Raw genomic sequence first — 17,729 nt, 5'->3', positions numbered from 1 at the left:
ATCAAAAAAGAGTCACAGACATAAAAGACTTGATTCCACAATGAAGTTTGTGTGGGTAGAACCGATTGCAGGGTAGAATCCTCAAGGCAGCTGTGATGATGCAAAACAGTACTGAACCGCGCCGCGTGCGCAACCAGTCACACGCTTTTATTGGCTCCTGCCTGAGGTGTTTTAGCACTGTGCAACCTCCAGTTCTCTTATCAATGGTGGGAATACAGTCGTTTTAAGCGACCTTTGTTTTTGACCAGAATGATCCATCCCGCATTCTAGAACCCAGAGGACTTATTTGGGTAGCCTTGAATAGTCGCTTAACTTAAAGTAGCCCAAAGTAATAAGCGTCACACAGAATTGCTGAAGGCTTCTGCTGCTTCGTGGTGCTACTTCTAGATGCCCTCACTTGTGAGAGTCTGTGGCTCCGTTCCTGAATCTGTGTACAATGGACTCTGTAGTGCAAGAGTTAGGGGAAGAATCCTGTCACCCATTTCTTTCAAGCTTTCCCTTTGCTTAAAATACCTTCAGGTATTTCAGGATTTGGGGTTTTTTTAAGTTCAGTATTGCCAATCTTATACTAATAAAGGCATAAGCCTGTACTTCAAAATCATGAGTGGCATAATTATGACTTTAAAAATAGAACACTTTTTCATAAAGGCTGAGGTATTCAGATGACATTCAAGCAGCTGCATCTTCAAGAGAAATAGCACATATTATGGTATTGCTAATAAAATTGTAAGTACTGGCAACACAGTACTTCATGTAATCACAGTCTTCAGAATTTGTATTCACTACCCGAATTACTTTGAACTGACACATCACATGGCATGCAAGCACATCGAACGCACAAAGTCTTGTTTGTGACCTGGTGGCCACCTACTGATTATGACACTAGGCTCCAGTTTAGGTCTGGCTTTTCTTTTTGTCACGGGCTTTTGTTGTTACCTTGAGGAAAATCAACATTCAGCCTCAACTGTAGGACGATGTAAACTGGGAGGTACATCTTGATTCTTCAGTTAGATCAGGGTTATGGCCAGAGTGTGCCGCATCTCCCACTACGCTGCCTGCTAGGGACACGGAGAACCTTTCCCAAATTGCCCAAAATTATACAGATTCCGGTACTGTACTTCACAGCCCCACCTTTAAAATAGGAGTAACAGCACTGCCTTATACCACAGAAATGTTCAGAAAATTAAAGACTTTGAAGCACTTTGAGATCTAATCAGAAGTGCTACAAAGTGTTGTTAATTATGGTTAATTTGTTCTTTGACTGGCTGTACATAATTTTTAGCATGAGGTTCTCTGATACAATGATAATGAGGACTAAACAGGTATCTTCATATGATTTTCTGTGATTGTCAATGTGAAATTCACTTGCCATGTATCTCCAGCAAAGTGTGCATAAAATTAACTGTCACAGCGAAGAATATTCAACTAGACATATTGGAACAAAAGCTTTAATGCTTATAATCGTGGTATTTTCTTAATGAGTGACAGGTGCTCTTGTTTATGTGCCATTCTCCCAACCCCTCCTTTTTCATTCAAGTAGGTTGATTCACAAAAACGTGCACTGTTTGTGTAATCAAACAAGTGGTTTAAGAAAAAAAGAACTTTCCAAATTCCTGTTGGGCTCTACTTTTCTCTTTAAACTTTTTTTTGTTGCTGAACAGCAGCAAGACTGCTTAAACTTTAAATCACTTAAATGGCTGTGTTACACCTACAGCTGAATGAATAATTCAGTTCCTAGTCACTGTCTGAATTTGATAGGAAGAAAAGGGGAGGGTCCCTAAGGGTCTGAATGTGTGAGCAGAGGGGGAAGGGGAAGGCTAATTAATTACACATTTACAGTGGGGAATACTTTAAAAAAAATCCACTTCAGTACTGGTTTTTTGTTACATATTGCTGATCACAGCTGAGAGCATAATACCAAGGCAACCATATTCTTGAAAACTTAACTCTTTGAGGGCTGTTAACAACAGATTGAAATGAAGAAAATAACCCAATCCCAAACACCAGGGTTATGTTTCATTAGATAAATGCTTTGACTAAAGAATGATTCATCACCTGCTGATGTCAGATTCATTACTGATGCAATTGCAATGTGAATTTCTTTCTTCTCCATGGTATTTTCAGAGGTTTTCTTTCTGAAAGCAGTGCTGAGCTGGCTGCATCTCCTGGAGCGTTAAGGCAACATGGTAGTATTACCATTGACACCAGGGATGCAAATTATTTTTCTCTTGGCACAAGAAAAATTTTTGCTGCCAAGAGAACTATCTCTAGATTAAGCTTTTTTTAAATACTGTAAACTATTTTGGTAGCAGCAAATTACTGTTACTTGGTGGTACGTGATCTCTGCCTATTTTTAATGCCCCGGTGACAGAACTGCAACATGCTTTCCAGTGTACACGTTCGGTCATTTTCTGAAGGAATCAAGGCCCCTTTTATAGCTAGACCATTTCCATTCTCTGCCCAACAAACAAGAACTGCAGTTGGAATTGATTTTTTGAAATAGCTCGGGAATTATCTCTCTCTAACAAAAAAACTACCCATTCAGAAGCAATTTTTAATGACTGCTTTTCTTTCATATTCCCACGTGAGTTTATTATTCTTTGTCATTTTCTTCTCTAAAAATTGAGCAGACTTTGATCCTCCATTGCTCTGCATCTTTAGTAAAGCAATGTGCTTTCTAAAAACCTGCCTTATTTCATTCCAAAGTTGGTCGTGACATAGTATGTGTTTGGGAAGATGGTGATTATTGAATGTTTCTGCATTTTGAGGCATTCCTATATCCAGCAGGCAAAACCAGTTGGAAATTTACTGCCATAGGTCTGCTTCCTTTACCCCATCAGTTGCCATGATATCTCCACAGATAGTTCAATGCAGTGCAGCCTCCTAACAAGGCTGTAGGCTGCTATACTTGATCCATGTTAGTTCATTATGGAGTCGTTTCCTTTCATAGTAAATGACAGAAGAAGATTGAAGTCTTGAAATACTAGAACTTACCACTACCGTCTGCTCTCTACCAATATGGAGACGTGGTAGTTCTCATATCATTTCCTATTCTGTGTCCCAGGGTGGGCTCAGCAGTTTGTAAAATGTTTCCGAGCCCTTCGAGTGAAAAGTTCAAATGTTTTGGTTTGGATCCTCCAGTTCAACTGCATGGTCTTTATCGGAGGCATCAGGGGGAAGGAAAAGTCTAGGCCCTTAAGCCTTGTAGGAGAAAAGTCCACCTAAAGCACATTAGTTGCCAAACTTTTCTGTCCCCCTGAGACTTCTTTGTCATCTTTGTAGCGTACCACGTTCCTGTTGCACTCTTCTTGTGGGAAAACCATTCCCATCCGTGCTCCTGCTTTACTCTCCCACCTTGTAAAAGGCAAAGTGCAAGCAGTACAGAGCCTGGTACAGCAGCACCCTTACACCCCTCTTCAGGCAGTAGGAATCCTATGTAACTAGGTTACACTGGAAGGAAGACCTGCCTATTAAATATAACAAAGTTTAATAAACAATATTCGAAAAGGAAAACCACTTTTTCCAGCAAAAGATTCCTTGGAAATTAGAACTCTTCTGGAAGGAGTAGTGCTATGAGACCTTTGCGATTTAGCCTGAGTTCCAGCATCAGGAAAAACAAAAGCATTATCAGCACGTCCCCTAAACTTGCTTACCAACTCCAGCAACAGGTGGAGTAGAACAGAACATTATGCTCTAGCACTGGTTGCTTCTGGAAAGAAATGGCATCTTGCTGGCAGATAGCTGTTTCATAAAAGGATCAGCTCTGTTTACCCTTTTTCCCAGTATCTTCCAGATTTGCCACTCTGAATGACAGTCTTCTATATCCAGCAACTCAGGAAAATTGTTGTTTGAAAACAAGAAAATTGTTTCCACAGTTTTAGCAATCCCTCTTTTTGAAACATTTCAGGACTTTTCTACCTGTTAATCTTTATATCAAACCCGAATACTGGAGTTTAATGGATAACTTTTGGAAAGTGATATGGTCTTTTTAGACAGTGCATTCCCTTGCGCTCTTTCTCCAGAGTACAAAGATGTCTCGGTTTAGCATGGCTCTTCACTTAATTGTCCATCCTTTTTCATCCTCAGTTATCAGTTGCATAGTAATACCAGTGAAACTGGTGAATGAAAAATTCTGATTTGGTGGCACATAACACAGATGTAGAACACCTCTTTCCATCTTCTGCCTTTGACTTCTTATGGAACACTGAAGAAGATTATTCCACCCTCTGACTTGGTTTCCCCACCTGTAAAGTGGAGTCAACAGCATTTATTCAATACTGTTACCTTATTTTTAATTATCTGATGTGATAGGATACTACTCTGCTGCAGTACAAAGTAATCGAAGTTGAGGATAATTATTAACTGGAGAACCACATCTATGAACTGAATTACAGGGTAGGGGTCTTTTTTGTTTCTCACATGCAATCTTTGCTCATTTAAATAAGCATCTAAAAAATGGGAGACAGTAGCTGTTTGCTTAAGGCACAAGGCTGAGACTGAGGAAACCTGGACTCTTCCTGGTCCTGCCACAGACTCTGTGATCTTGGGCAAATCTTGGTGGGTAATCATCCTCCTGGCTGTTTTAACTTAAGTGAGAACAGGATTTTCTAGTAGTGTCAACTGAGTTTTTAGGAGATGCTGCAACATAAAAGTTTGTAAGAATGTTCAGAGGAATTTACTTCTGGATTAAAATACAGCTGGCAGGAGAGATGGGCAATTACCTACTCTTTAATATAGATAGGGAATGTATTCTTCCTCCCAGCTATTATTGTCCATACTTATTATTTCAGAACTACTGGACATGATCATGCCTCACTGTGGTGCAGCTTCCACAATGAGGTCACCTGCAGCTTGGAAGTACAGCTGTTTCCCCTGCCTTCATTTTTAATTCATAGGCTTGTTGTGGGTGTTGGGTTTTTTTATCTGCTGTTTATTCTGCGAGCCCCTTTTGGGCACATTGATGCCTCCAGCAAGCTTTGTATGCCAGGGAATTATGGGTCCAGAGATTCTGCAAATCTGCATCCCAGCCAAAGCTTTTGAAAGCTGCTTCTTTTGAATGCCATGCATTTGGCTCGCACCCCTCCTTTCCTCTCTGTCTGTCTCTCTCTCGCTCTCTTCCTCCCTTTCCCCTCTCTTCCCTCCCTTCCCTCCTCTTTCTCGCCCTCTCTCCCCCTCTTACTCCTCTTTTCTCCTCCTCTCCCTTTCCCCCTCTCTCCTGACCCCTTCCCCTTTTCCTCCTGCCCCCCCATCTCTCTTCCTCCCCCTTCCCCTCTCCCTTTCCCTTTCTTTTATCCTCTTTCTCACCTAGTGATCCCCTCAGTAATGATGGGAAACTGTCTGCACGGCATGGTGAATAACTTGGCTGGGAGGAGGAGAAGGGTGCTTTTCACTCCACAGAAGATGAGCTAGAAGCCTTTCTGCATCATGATTGAGACTATTCATTGCAGTCTGTGCGGGGACTAATGTCTGTGACATTGCATGTGCTCTAGAAATTCCCACCTGAGCACCCCCAGTATGTCAGACAGCTTGAGGTGTTCTGACATTCAGCTCCTCCATCACAACCCTATGATGTCTCTCTCATTGCTCCATCAATAGGGATAACATCCTTTCCCTTCTAGTTCTTTTTTCCTGACTCTCTATTTTATTTTTAAATATTAAAGCGCTCTGGGTTTCCCTAGTAAATCAGCGTGCGTGTGAAGTGCTGGTTACTTGTAGCTGTTTTCCCCTCTGATGGACTGCAAGCATTTTTTCTAAAAGCGTCTCTTCTTTCCATCACTCCTCCGGTCCCCTCCTCCCCCGCCCAAGCCTCAGCAAGCTCAGCTGCACATAATGACATCCAATCTGTTCAGGAAAAGAAAAAAACAGGAGGGGGAGAATATTTCCCTTTGATTTATACAGAAGCTGAGTTGGCAGAGAACTCAGCTCAGGGGTGGGTGGAAGGGGAACCAAAAAGCAAATTTGTGATGCATGGGCATACTCTCCCCTGGGGTGGTGCCAGTCAGCACAGCAGCCAAAGCCGACAGAGAAGCTTTGCAGGTTTCATGTGTGCGCCCAAGGCATCCTCCTTCCCAGCGTATTACTGTCGCCATGCAAACACACACCCACAGTCTGGGGTTAATTTAATTTTAAAATGACATTAGAGAGAACACAGGCCGGCTCATTAGCACTAGACAAAACACATAGATCCCTGTGTAAAGACAGATGCAGGAAGAGGGAGAGGTCAGCAACCAAGTGCTTTTCTCGTTCCAGCAGTTGGTCTTTGAGCCGGGGTCAATTCTTAAACGAGAAGGACATGGCTAGGTTCGGAGTGAAAGGACAATGAAAAAAGGAAGGAGAATCTTGTGCTGCAGTTCAGGCATTGGAGTGGGATCTTCTGGCAAAAATCATAACGTCAGGTCAATGAAATCATATTGATGTATATCATATCGTAGAGGATGTTCCCTAGCATTTTATACCCACATTTTTCAGAGTGATTATGAGTGGAAAGGACAGCAAGAGGTAGATGCAGGATACGTGGGCTGGTTCCTTCAAGTCCTAATCAAGTATGCAGAATTTCCTATCTCCATTTTGAGCTACCACACAATTCTTCTGAAACACTTCAGCTCTGGTCTGTTATATCCTTATTACTCTGTGTAAAATCTGCCTTAAACTCACACATACGGAACTTTATTAATGCACGCAGATTTTGCCCTGCAACAGTCCTGCGCTCCCACACTTGTACACAGATGCTGCTGTGTTTGCACCACAGATCTAACCGTCTGCTTTTCCAGTATTTGTGCCCCTTCCTGGCCTTCCCATTGACCTAAGTCTTGTTGTCCAGCTATTTTCAGCCTTCATCCCAGGCTGGAGTATTTCCTGCTAGACCTTAGACTTGTTTTGATCGAAACCTGTTAGTTACATTGAGGTGTTCGAGACGGTATTATTGACAGTTACCTACCAGGACCAAACCACAGAATTCATGGGTGCCTCCAAAATGAAATGACTTTAGTCCACCGGATAAACTGATATCTGTGCACCATTTCATTACAATACTGGATGTATCTCATGGACAGAACAGAAAAAACTTAATGAACACAGCAATAATTTGCCACACATAACTCTCTAGTGAAACTGATACTGGCTTGTCGTTTAGTTAAATTTTGCAACAAGGCAGGATGTATGGTACAGAGAATAGAAAGCACTGCAGACCCCAGCTATGAATGAGAATGGGGCAGTCTCCATCGATTCTGATTGACTGAATACATTCCAGCTAAAATGGTAATTTGGCCTAGTCTGAGGGCCACGGGGAGTGATAAACACTGACAAGTGAACTTGATGTCGACAGCAGAATCCAGATTGCCGTAGAAATTAACAGTGTGTGTCTGTTGTTATTAGAGATTTAACCAGATGACCTGACAATAAATAATTAATGGAGAGCTAAATTGAGAAGCTCTGTCTCCCTTTGGAGAACCACCCCCGAAACCTAGCTATTGTCACCGAGTATACATACCCTGCACGAGGAGAGAGCATTTGCACTCCTTGCACTTAATACCCAAACTGATGTGAGAACTTGGTGGGATGTGACGGCATATCTGCCCAGAGACGGTCTCCAGGGAAAGAGTAGGAATGCATATGTTCCAGGAAACAATACGCATTGCAAGGTCATTTGTGACCAACTGTAAAGAGGTAATGCCAGAACAGTCTCATTGGCGGGGCTTTTCCTTGGCTCAGACCCACCTGCAGACACAAAGCCAAGCAAAAGCCAGGGCTGTCAGCTTGCAACAGGCTCATCTGTCCATAGTCGCTGTTGAGTTTCCAGGTTAAAAGACTTCATGCTGAACTGATCAGCAGTGGCTGCTCTGGCACAGGAATGCAGTTCCTCTTGCATGCATAATCCTGATGTTTGTGTTCTCAGTGCCGCTGCCCCAAAGGACTCAGAAGATTCCACTGCGTTTCACTAATTTAATTCATAACTTCTAGAAAAATAGGTGAGCAATTTATTCTCTAGATAGGTCACCAAGGCATCCAAACGTGACACGGTTTACCTAGGACATAAAAGATACAGAGTATGGAATAGAAGCCTGACTTCATGTTTTCTGGTGATGTTCAGAAATACCTATTCAATTCATTGTGATTTTAGTGGCATTTGTAGAGCTCTGGGTCAGGTCCCAAGAACTTGGTGACTCTGCAGGTAAACACAGCCAAGCAGATGTTGTGTATTTACTTCTGGACAGTTCTGGGCATTAAATTCTGTTTTACTGCAAGGTGGGGCAGGGGATCACACATGACAGACGTGAATCCATAGACTGATATAGAATAATTGAGTCCACCCCATTGTATAGGTTTTGTTTAATTGTTAACAATATTAGAATATAAACTAGGGATCAAAAAAAGTCACAACTGCTGTGCTGCTAAGTGCTAAACACACAGTGAGAGGCAGTCCCAGCCTCAACAAATTTGCAGTCTCATTAAATGCACAGTATAAGATAGAGGGTAGGAAAAGACACAGATGTTCAGAGCTCTGCCTCCAAGGAAATGGAACCAGGCTTCCCTGGGTCGCTAGCCAGGACCACACGGCTTCTCAGCTTCCCTTTAAAATTCTCCTTTTTGTTTGTCTCTTTTCTCTAGCACGGTTTTGTTGGATCAGGGTGGTTGGGGAATGGACATGGCTATAAGCCTGGCTTGCTTTTGAGAGAAGAGTAACCTGCAAGCTCAGTACTTAGTCATAGTTGTTCAGTTTCTGAGTATCTCGGTTCCCATTTATGCCACGGTGGGCTGACGCCTGTCCTGGGGACACTTTATTTGTCATCTGCAATGTCCTGTGGGGACTCAAGCCAATCATAGCCAGATGGCCTGTGGCCAGAACTGCTGGAAAAGTGAATCACTAAGACAATCCCCTTCTATGTTACTCCTCACAACAAGTATCTAGTCGCAGCACCCATCTGGATGATAATTAAAACCCTAGTCCTAAACTCTCGCCTCTGCTCTCTCACAGCTCTTCCCCTGAATAAGATTTCAGTCTTCAGCTATCCCTTTCAGTGGCAGGTTAAGAACAAATTAGTTTCCAGTTTTCTACATAGGTTTGTGTGTATGTGTGTGTGTGTGTGTGCATCTATAAATAAACAGACCAATATTCTGGTAGCTGAATTGCTACCCTCCGCTTCCCTGCCTCAGGAGCATCTTGTTCCCATCTCCCTCCAGCAGAATAGTGAGCCAGAATGAAATGCCTGATTCCTAGTGAGTACTGTCAGCACAGCAGCTGGAGAGAAGAATATCTGAGGGAAATGCATAAGTGCACTGGCATTTATTTATTTCCTGGGGATATTTATATAGGACAGACCTCAGAGCACAAGTGCACTTGATGCTTCTTTCAGCGAAGGAGGGGAAATGAGACTGTAACACAGGCTGTACTGTGCATTTTTTGCTCACAGAGCCCCCATTAGCTGCCACGGATGGACCCCAAGGCTCTGAAGGCTACTATGATTGAATCATCATGTCTGGCTACTGCTTGTGGGAGGCAAACAACCATGCAAGGCTGACACCGTAGAATGAGATTAACTGCCATCACTGATTTGATTATAGTGCTAGTTCTCAGGTCCATAACTCTTGAGGACCACTTAGCTCATTGAGCTCTAATTCTGTAACTGAGAAAAGATTAATAAGCAGCTTACCACAAACTACTGCCCTTCCTCCTCTCTCCCTACAGTGTGCAGAACCCTTTGAAGATGACAAGCATGGGGGAAACAGTGTGGTGTTCTGCTAAGAAAAGGCAACTAGCAGCCTTGGCTCTATTCAAAACTTCCACTGGTTCTTTTCTTTAGTAAGTCACTTAGGGGCTTCAGCCTATCCCTGGTGTGCTTTATGTGAGGTAATTACCACTGGAAAACCTCTGAGGTTTAGAGAATTCTACCGAGAAGTCCTTGTTTCCTTGCGCCTTTAGCGGACTGTGTGTTATCAACACAAAATCCAATTCTGATAGATGCTCAGATCTCATAATCACTCTCTGAATGCCTCTCTGTAATTGGTTTTATTGCAGAGCTACTTACGCTTTCTAGGACCCTGCATTTTTTGGCCCACTTGTTTATATCTGGACTTAATTTTCTTATGCTTGTACAGTCTTTCATATGTTGGATGTAAACCAGAACCACGCAGTTAATGTCACTTAATATTCCCATGATCTAGTAAATAGGATCTTTTTCTGAACTGGCTTTTCTTTTATTCTGCAAAGTAAGTTTACAGCTGATGAAGTTTTGCATGAAATCAGCAGCCCAGTTTTACTTATTCTGCTGCCATGCTATAGTTCCTCTATGGATAGCTAGCTTGTCTGATGAAGATTTAGCATGCTGGGATCACTCAGATATCTGCACCATCCTCCTGTTCCCCTGTTAGGATTATCAAAACTTGCCAGTGCTAATCCAGGATTACATATTAAAAGTTGCGTATTGTTTAGCTGGTTATATACAAATGGGAGGGACCCTGTTTGGTTGTTCTAACTGCTCGGTTTCTATAATGTTTCCTCCTTAAGGAATTAACACACAGTTCCTGGAAAATGAGATTTGTGTTTCCACTATCAGATGCAAACACCAAAGCAGAAAAGCTTCTTTTGTTTACAGTGAGGAAAAAAAGGTTTCACGACTAGCTAGTACGCAGAGGTGCATGTTAGGACACCTAGTTTTTTGTGGGGCCTTGGGGAAGTCACAGAACCTTGGTGCCTCAGTTTCTCTCTCTGCAGAATGCACAATAACCTCTCAGGAAACATTATTATTATTTACAGTGTGCTTTTCTCCTCTAGGAAAATTCCCTGAAAAAAGGTAATGTCACCATTTGTCAAAGGTATAGTTCTTTCCTTTTTATTAAGGCAGATTTGCCTTGACATCTCTGGGAAGTTTGCCTGAGCAAACAGTGAGGAAAGCCTAAATCAGGTTTTAATTGTCCGTGACTTGCAGTTTATGGATTTTCCCAGCTCATTCCTCCCTAAACACTAAACATCCCCATGCTCCCATTTCCTGTAAACTTTTCAGAGTTTCTCTTTCCACTTAAACTTTCCATGTTCTAAAGAGTAAAGGTCCAATGTTCAGAACTGGGTACATGAATGACAGCAGCATGGATCGCACAATTGAATTGCAACGCCTTTTCCTGGGCGGACGCCTGGCCCTGCGCTCACGGGGCTAAGGACAACTGCTACTGTACAACATTTCTGCAGGAAATGAGCACCTGTGTCTGTCATCTTGTCTCATTCTTGTTTCACACAGAAACCAAGCCTAATCCTACAGAGACGTCCCGACGGCTGCTGTCTGAGACACTGACTGCAGTGATTTCCTGTGTGCATGCACCTGGGCCCATGAACTCAGCATCTGTCTGCTGTGGGGGAAGAGGAAGAGGGAGGAAGAGGAAGGGCTGGGTTAGTGGTCATGCAAGAGGCTGGTCTGCTTCCCAACATGCTGCCTTCATCAAAGCCCCTTTCCACAGCTAGCAACGCCAAGCAGGGGAGATCTTTGTTCCTGTTTGGAGGGTGAGGGCTACAGGAGAAATTAGGAAACAGAGATGAGAGCAATTTGGCATTGTTCCACCAGTACACACTGTTTTATTAATAGGAGTTGCACATGTTTCTGAGCCATGGAGCCAGCCAGACACTGCAGCAGCAGCAGCAAGCCGGGACTGTCTACTTACTGCTGTCATGCAGTAACTTCCCACCAGAGCACGAGGCGGGGTGATGCCCTCCTGTGAGGATGTAATGGAAGTGAAAAAGGAACAACACTCATGAAGTTGTTCCAAGCAGGAATTTATTTACTAAGAACTGGTCTTTTAGGGCAGCTATTTCCTAAAGCTGTACTGACTTCAGTGGAGTTCTCGGCAGATGATTGTCCCTGAGTTCATTTGCATAGTTGTAGCTGAATCAGCTATTATTTCTGCCAGTGAAACACATATGACCTCTATTGACTTTGAAGCTCCAGAACCAAAAATATGAACCAATTGTGAAAAACTTCTGATATGTGAAATTGGACCTCTCAGACTTTTTACAGCAAGGACATTCTCTTTGGTGGCATTAGAGCACAGAATGCTAGACTCCGATAACCTTATCCTACCATTTCTTCAGTACATGCTCTCAAGCAAATAACACCCCCAGCCCATGTCAGGGGCTTTCCTGATCCTCACCACTATAGTGCCTGACTGCCTCACAATCCACAATGTATTTACCTACTCCTTATCCTTGTTAAATAGGACAGAATTGTTCTTTCAGCATTTTAGATAGGAATCTGACACCCTGGAAAGCTAAATCAGTTGGCAGGGCTCACATGGAAGATCTGTGTTGACAAAGGAGAGTGAATACAACTCTCCCAGCTGCTGCATTAGTGTTGTAATCATTGCACCAGCCTTCACTGAGCTTTGCTAAGCAGCCCTCACACTTCAGCAGCAGAGATCCAAATTTTAAAAATGTTATGCTTTTTGAATGCTTCAGTTTGTCCATACAACATTCTTCATAGGTGATAATTTACAGCAAATATGGCATCTATACATATTGTTAATTATTTATGTTTCAGTTATGTCAGCTTCTTTTTCACAAATACGTTTCATTTATACCAGAGGTTTTTTCCCAATAGGCTTTACTCTTCTGCCTTTAGGTAGGTATTCAGATAGCTCGTCAGTTGTTAAAATGAAGCAAGCTCATCTTCCTTCATTTGTCTTTTTTCCTATTTGCTTTTTAGAAAGTTATGATAGGTAAGACTGCTACCAGTATCCCTATCTAATTTAGGTTAATTCTGTGCAATTTATGCGTGCAGACAAGTTCAAAGGAGAAAAAGCCATCAGGAGCCCCCTTTATTTGGTAAGGTTTTTATCTTATTGATGAGTAGAAAAAGCAGGGTCATCCCAATGTTAATAAATTGCTCAGTATTCTTCTCCTGTTTAGGAGCTGCTATTGTCCTATCCTACTTGCTTTTTCTTCACAGCTGATGTGCATCGAATTGTTTCTGTAACTGACAGAATCTGTATTCTGTTCTCATTAGATTATTTCCACCTACAAATATTCTTCATCCATGAAATGACCTGCTATAATACAAGCTGTCCCAGTGAGCCCACTGGAACCGGTACTTACATGAGTAAGGCTTACAGCACTTGATCCCAAGCTATTTCGACTTTAGTCACTCAGTTACTGTCTAGTCCTACAGGGAGGCAGGATGACTGTATGCAACAGAGCAAGCTAGGAACATTTGATTCACCATCACAGATTCTTTTGCCCATGTCTGCCTATTTGATTTAAAAATATATACATGCCAAGGGGCTTGATATGTCTCTTGTGCCCCATTTAGCATCTGCTGAGCATCCCAGAGCAGCCTGCAGTGTAACACAAGTCACTGGAGGATAGATTTGATAGAGGGAAAAAACAAAGCAATTGATACCCTCAGGCTCCAGAAGTCTTCAAACTGATTCTTGCTGACTACAGGCAACAAAGCAATTTATGGCAACATGGTTGAAAGTTCCTTTTATTTCAAAGCTGCTAAACCCTCCCTGGCACTTAAAGTCACTTTTCATAAGGCAAACCCAGTGAGCTTGCTGGGTTCCCAAGATCTCAGCCCCAGGAAGCTTTTAACAGGAGTCAAAAGAGACATTAAGCACTGGGGAGGAATCAGGGAGACATAAAACAGAAATTAGGGTTTAACACAGGGCCATGAGGAGCTCAGTAGAGAAGAGGCAATTTTTTCACGTGTTATTTTCTTTCTATGGCATTTCCCTTTTGGTCAGACCTTCAGTATAGCTTTTTCTGTGGAAGTGGCCCACTTTGTCCAATGAATGAAGTGCACCCTGCAGATGGAAGCTGGGGTGTTTGGAAGCGGGTGTTTGGAAAGTGGTAGCCAGATTATTTTATTTTAAGGCTCTATTGCAGCAAAAGGCAGGAAAACAGACAGGGGGAGAGTAGTGAGTGGTTCACTGGCACCGATTGTCTACCACAGCAGGTTCAGCACTTAAATTTGAGTGACTTCTCTCTCCAGATGGTTGGTGGGAGCTGACTACCCAGATCTCTGCATAGCATGCTCCATAATGAAAACGTATGGCATCACTTGCTATCTTTTAAAAGCTTTTTTCTTCGACCCAAGTATAGCTCACTGTATTATGGATCCCTTCTTTGCCTGATGCAGAAAAAATGGGTATCTGTCATACGCCTAACCAGGGACTCTGAGCTAGGAGTTCCTTTATTTCAAGATAGACTAGCTCATGCTTTTACAACTGCATAATCCTACAATAATGTAAGTGTAGTCTTCCTGTCCTTTTGATGCTGCCGCTCCTGCTCTCTTCACCTCCACTTTAACTGAGGCTTGTTTCTCTCCTAAGTCATGTCATAAAATTATTCTGAAAAAGGCAGAGGATTTACACTGATTAAAAAACCTCTTTTCTTAACATGCAACTATACTGATTCTCAAAAAACAATAAACAATATAGGAAGATTTACTAATTAGAAGTACCCCCAAGAAAAACATGTCACAGAGAAATTGATAGAATGCCCTTAATTTTACATACTATGTTGTCAGTTTGCATGCTTTTCTCTGACCTAAATATTTAGTATAACGGGTGATTCATATACAGTCACCGATTCTATGAGAACTGAGAAATTCAAGTAAGCTAAAGAATGTATCTTTGTATCCTCTCACAAAGCACCAGTTATTTTATGGACGGTAAACAGACTTATAGAGGCATCATCTTCAGAAATGCTGGATAGACAACATTTCCAGTGATTACAGGGTGCATACCAGTGTCTGGCTTTTCTAGAAGTGCAGTATAATGTTACTTGCCCAACAGTACCTAGTGATATTGCTTGAATGAGGAACAGAACTATATTCTTCTGAGTGCTGGTGCCCAAACCAAACTACTTCCCTCAATATTGTAAAACAGAGAAAAAAGTCAAATAGGTTTTGCTCCAGTATAAACTACAAGCTGTAATTCATTGTAACTCAGGTTCAGATTAAATTATCATGTACACATCTTTAGATGTATCAGTTCTCAGTGACATCTTGACTGGTGTCTTGTCTGAAGCACCCAGGTCACTAAGCCCTGCCCATGTTCAATATAAAACTATTTCCACGTTCTGTAACTTCATTTTCTGGATATAAAAAACCAAAAATCTGCGCTCTTTATTATGTCCCCAGAGTCTTTGGAGTAGTCCAGTGACCTGGTTTATTTGGTTCTTTTTTTCTCAGTGGTGTCAGGATTTTGCATCTAAATCATGAGACAAACCTGGGTTAGATTGACTACTGACTCTTTTCCAGGCAAAAGTAAGTCTAAGTTCCTAGACAGCCATTCTCATGCTCCGGTTAACCTCAGCTTATGTGTTACACATGATAAGTGTGACACACAGGATTCCCTTTGTTTCCCCCACTTTTTATTTTCCATCTGAGATGTGGCGTGAACTGGGAAATGCAATCAATGAGGAGAATATACAGGAAATAGAAGCCATAAACAAAAATGACTGGTTGAGTCTCAGTGAGGTCTGGAGTACAGTTGTTGAAACAAACCACTGGTGACCCAGAAAGATCTGAAGCTAAACAGAATGCTTTCAAGATGGAAATGTGGGACAAAGATGGCATAGATGAGTTGGTAATGGTCTCATCTTTTCTTTTGTAGACTCTATTCCAGATGTAGCTTTAAAATAATAGCAGCATGTTGGACCCACAAAAGGGCAAGCCTGAGAGTTAGGAAACCTTCAGCTATTGTGAGACTCACATTGTGACTTTGCCTTTCTAAACCTGGGGAACTATCTTTTAAAAGATCCCAACAGTCAGAGCTGGAGGTACATTATCAGAATAATTCAGCTGCCATTTCAGGACTTGTAAATACATGCCTTTACAATCTCTTTGTGGGACATATAAAAAGAAGAAAATACCTGATGCTAATGTCTGAGATGTGCCACGCAGGAGAGACTGTTCTTCCCAGCCTTAAAAATCTATAAGCTTGTGTAAGTGTCCACATATTCAGCAACCAGAAGCTTCAGGCTTTATCCATTAGCACAAGGTGAACAGGGAAACTGTATTATTCTCAAGAAACAGGGTATAATGGAGGGATATTATGCGTTGTTCTCAATGGGAGATACTTGGTTTTGAACTTTGGAAAATCTGGATGCTTCTCACAGATGTTAAAAAGAAAACATAGGGGTTTGGATTCTGACTTACGGTGTAGATGCTAAGCCAGCTTGAAAATTTTGGCATCAGTTATCTCAGGTTTTAAACAAGGGCTAATGAGATTTTTCCTCTTTTTTGAGGCTAAATGCCACTGAATGCCAAAGGTCACTACACCTAGTTAAATTAAAAGTCTGTTATTTAAACAATAAAGGCAACAATTAGAACACCCTTCATTGTCTCATGCTGGCCTAACCATACAGAAGAAGTTACCAAGCAGGTATTCGTAGTTTGCGGGCAGTTTGAAGCGGCCGCACATCACAGTGACAGTGTGTTTTCCAGGGTTTGTGTGACGGGGCTCCTAGGATCTGTTCACAGTTCTGCCTTTCATTTTGCTGTTTGATCTTTGGCAAGTTACATCGCTTTTCTGCCTCCATCTTCACAGCAGTGAAATGCAGTGTACATTTGTATCTGTGAGGATATCTGGGATCTGTGAGGCCTAAAATTAAATCAGCAAAGGGCGCTGATGATTATGATAGTATTCCAGAGTAGGATACTATATATAGGGACAGTGCCAAGTTTCAGTTATTTTCTTTAAGTAATAGAGAGCATAATGGTAAGAATAATCCAGTTATGATAAATTGAGATGGATTGAAAACTGGCTGAGTGGCTGGGCCTGGAGGATTCTGGTCAGTGGCACAAAGTCCAGTTAGAGCCAAATCAGTAGTGGTGTACGCCAGGGGTTGATACGCTGTTGGGGCCAACAGCATTTAGCATCTTCATTAACCTGGATGATGGGGCAGACTGACTGCACCCTCAGTAACTTTGCAGATGATAACTAGGAGTGGCTGGCACACCAGATGCTTGTGCTGCCATTCAGAGGGACCTCGACAGGCTGGAGAACCGGGCAAAGAAGAACCTCATGAAGTTCAACAAAAGGAAATGCAAAGTCTTGCACCCAGGGAGCAGTAACCTCAGGCACCAGTACATGCTGTGGGCTGACTGGCTGGAAAGCAGCTTTGCAGAGAAGAATATCGGGGTTCCAGTGGACAACAAGCTGACCATGAGCCAGCAGTGCATCCTCACAGGAAGGAAGGCCAACATCATCCTGGGCTACGTTAGGAGGAGCATTGCCAGCAGTTCAAGGAAGGTGATCCTTTCCCTCTGCTCAGCACTGGTGAGGCCACATCTGGAGTACTGTGTCAAGGTCTGGGCTCCCCAGTACAAGAAAGAAACGGACTTCTTGTGTTCAGTCTCGGCACAAGAAAAAGCTTTTTACTCTGAGGGTGGTCAAACACTGGAACAGGTTGCTCAGGCAGGTTGTGGAGTCTCCATCCGTGGATATATTCAAAATCCGACTGGACGTGGTGCTGAGCAAACTGCTCTAGCTGACCCTGCTTGAGCAGAGTGGTTGGATTAGATGATCTCAACCTCAATGATTCTGTAACAAACTACATCCTTGTTTGTGTCATTATGAGGACTCATATGTGACTCAAAAATGTTTCTGTTCTAAGAATTTGAGAGTCTTAACATGAATTTAAATGGGAGTGAGATCAGGTTCCAAGATGTCAGAATGGCAGAAAGCTCTTTATCTCATAAAGCTCCTGGGCACCTTTTACTGGAATTAACTCTGGGCTTTTT

The sequence above is a fragment of the Ciconia boyciana genome, chromosome 19, assembly GCF_034638445.1.
Source record: "Ciconia boyciana chromosome 19, ASM3463844v1, whole genome shotgun sequence".
Lineage (NCBI taxonomy): Eukaryota > Metazoa > Chordata > Aves > Ciconiiformes > Ciconiidae > Ciconia > Ciconia boyciana.
Note: the sequence above shows the minus strand (reverse complement) of the source record.